The 3,275-nt window shown below is 28.6% G+C and overlaps 1 pseudogene; it reads right to left on the minus strand.

Moving 5' to 3' along the window:
• Positions 1 to 219: 219 nt before the first annotated feature.
• On the minus strand, positions 220 to 912 carry LOC127742829 (uncharacterized; annotated as a pseudogene).
• Between the last annotated feature and the right edge of the window lie 2,363 nt (positions 913 to 3,275).

The following is a 3,275-nucleotide window of genomic DNA, read 5'->3' on the forward strand; positions in this document are numbered from 1 at the left end:
CATAAATCATTATACAATTTTACAATTCCAAAGCTCAAAAGTCTAAACAGTCTCTAATTTCCTCTCACACACCAGGTAACAAGTAGTAGTTCACTAATAATTAACAGAAAAATTAATTTTTTCATTTTGTTCTTTCATGCTTTTTTTTCTTATTTTTATGTTTTGGTATTTGACACTAATATTTCATGAATGTACAACCCCATTCAAACAAACTGAGGATTAAAATTTTCCAGTCCTAACAGATTTGCAATTATGATAAGCAGCTTGAGCTGCCTGCCTCTTTTGCTTAACATCTTCACACCATCTTCAGTGATGCCTTGGAAAAAATAGTCATTTGACTAAGAACCTTGGTTAGGCTCTCATGTATACAACACAAATATGCATAGTCATCTTCACTAGTATCCTCAATAGTATTATGTTTGCTCTTTGTTTTTTCATTGTTTAATTCACCACTTAAATTCTGTTTCTTTTGTAGTTCTTTATCTTCTTGTTGCTTCATGACACGGCACAGCTCGGATACAAAGACTTTGATTGTGCGGCTTAGATCCTCGGCCGGCAATGCCTTGATCCCTGAAGACTAATCACGGCAGAGAACAAATATCGGAGGGGCAAGACACGGAGAGGGGAGAGCGGCCGCCTTCTATTCTTAGAACGATCACTGGGCTGTAATACGCAGTTTTGCAGCCATCCATTGAGAGATTCGACGTATGAGGTATGGCTGTTAATCCAATTATCGAAGCTTAGGCCAAAGCACTTGAATTCTTCTAGAAGTTGCGCTAGGATCTCTCTGCTAGCATCGGCTTCTATGGTTCTTGTTGAGCTTCTTAAATGATATGCCAAAGAAATTGTAATGAATTGAGCATGATGGCACTCAAGCATAGCCCTCCACATCTTAATTAATCTGCGATGCATGACTAACAATTTATGAGCTAATTAATACTAGTATTATTACTTGACTAATTATAAGTTACCACATCATTATCAAAGAATACAGAGCTCTTTTAGGCAAATTACACTAACATTACTTATGATTTGATGAAATATTTGGTGACTCCTTTTTGTTTGTTCAAATGACAATGATCTCTTTAAACTTTTTGAGACAATTTAATGTTATATTCACATAATGTTTAATGTTGTATTTTATAAAATATATAGGAAATAATATTTTGACCACCAATAAAAATTGTGTATTCTAGAAAAATTTTAGGTAATAATCAATACAAATAGTTTGAAACTTATTCTCATGATTTAGTTGTTCAAATAACATAATCTCAAAACATAAAGACAAAGAGTATATTATTACCTAAATCTTAAAAATAATATATAATATATATTCTATAAGAAAAAGTATAAACAACTAATTTTTAGTTAGTCCATGTTAATCAATTTTAAGATTTAGAGTTTATAATTTACAATACAATATTAAGAATTTATAATTTAGGATTAGAATTTAAAATAAGTAAAATAGTTTTAAAAAAATAATTAATATTAGGTGAAAAAAGTTGCTTCGCTGCATTTCTTATTTTCTGAATAAAGAGGAATTTGATTGAATTCTTACGCAAAGGTGATGATTCTGATATAGAGTAAAAAGTAAGAATGTAGAGAGATACAAAAAGAAGCTACAATTCTATATCTCTGTATAATTTTTCTATGTATCAAAGTATTCACCTATTTAAAATACATTTACTATTTTACTTATTCCACCAAATTTGGTGACTCTACTGAAACATAAAATATTACACTTATATCTATAAGAAAATTTTTCTGAAAACTAAACTATCCATATATTAACTAGCACCGGTGTAATCAATTTCACTTCACAGTTCCTAGAAATGAAAGAAGATCTTACCTTTAGAAAGAGGTCCCACTTTTCCTCCATGGAAAACAGAACGAAAAGCTCTTAACAATGCCATTGCAGAAAGCTTCCCTAAATAATTTGAATATCAGCACTTAGATTCATAATTAGGCTTAAAATATTACCAACCAACAAAATTCTGCAATTTGTGACATTAAACATATAACTCGAATTAAGTAACAAATCACCTTTGAATTCAGAATATCCAACCATAATTTTGTTAGCTTCTAAAAGCCTAGAAACCTCTCTCCAGATTCAAAAGCACGAAAGAATCTATGCTCAATTTCCTTCATGCTAGTAACAAAATCTTTAGCTCTATGTGTGATGAATTGAGAAGGATCTTCTCTTTCAGTGTGCACATTTTTTACATTGCTTGGTAACTCCATCTTCAAACCTTCAACTATTCTTAAAACAAATGATAATTGGTCATAGCAATTTACTGATGAATCCCTACACCCATTTCCTCTGGTAATATCATTTTTCTTATTTTGCTTTTATTCTTCGGTATTTATTGTTTTAATTCTGATATACTTATTTTTATTTTCAAGTAAATGCTTATTTTGTATAATTTAATTAATATGTGTCTTAAGAGTATAAATTAAGATTACTAATAATAGAAAATTTTAAATAATTTATTTTAATAAATACATTGGGAGTTTAAATTTTGTATTTTTTTATAAAATATTCTTAATTTATACCTTTATCATGCACTTTAAAGACAAATATTAGTTAATCCTATTTTTTATGGTTAATACAATTGGGTGACACACAAAAATTTAAACTGAGTTGATTAATAAAAAATGTTGAAGAAGACGATTAAACAAGCAATTTAGGATTTTTATGTATTTTTCTTCGGAATTAACAAAATTTTAACAAGGAAATATTTTTGTCAAAATAAAATTATTGTGATAATATAAATATAATATTAATTTTTTATGATCAATTTTATAAGCGTTCAAATTTTTTATAATAAAAAATAACTATTTATTTTAACTAATATGTGCCAGGTTTCATCATTCAATCTCTCTTATTTTGAGTTACATAAGCTACTATTTCAAAATCATGTTTATATTTTTTATACCATTAAAGTAACTCATCTCTCTAGAGAATGGGAATAATTTTCTCTTCTACACACATTCCATTCAACCTTGTTCCTTCATCATCGAATTATTGGTCACTACGTGTTAATATTATATTTATTGAACTATATTATATGTGGTACGGAATCTATCTATCCATTCGTACACTCACCAAAATTAATCTGATTCTGTTCTTCATCACATCATGCAAAACTCATTAACATAAGAGTGCGCATATGAGTCACAAATGACAAATCTGCTCTCAATCATTTTCATTTGAGTCACAAATAATAAATTTACTCTCAATCATTTTCATTTGTCACATAGATTCAGTTATTTCT

This window comes from Arachis duranensis, chromosome 10 (assembly GCF_000817695.3).
Source record: "Arachis duranensis cultivar V14167 chromosome 10, aradu.V14167.gnm2.J7QH, whole genome shotgun sequence".
Classification (NCBI taxonomy): Eukaryota; Viridiplantae; Streptophyta; class Magnoliopsida; order Fabales; family Fabaceae; genus Arachis; species Arachis duranensis.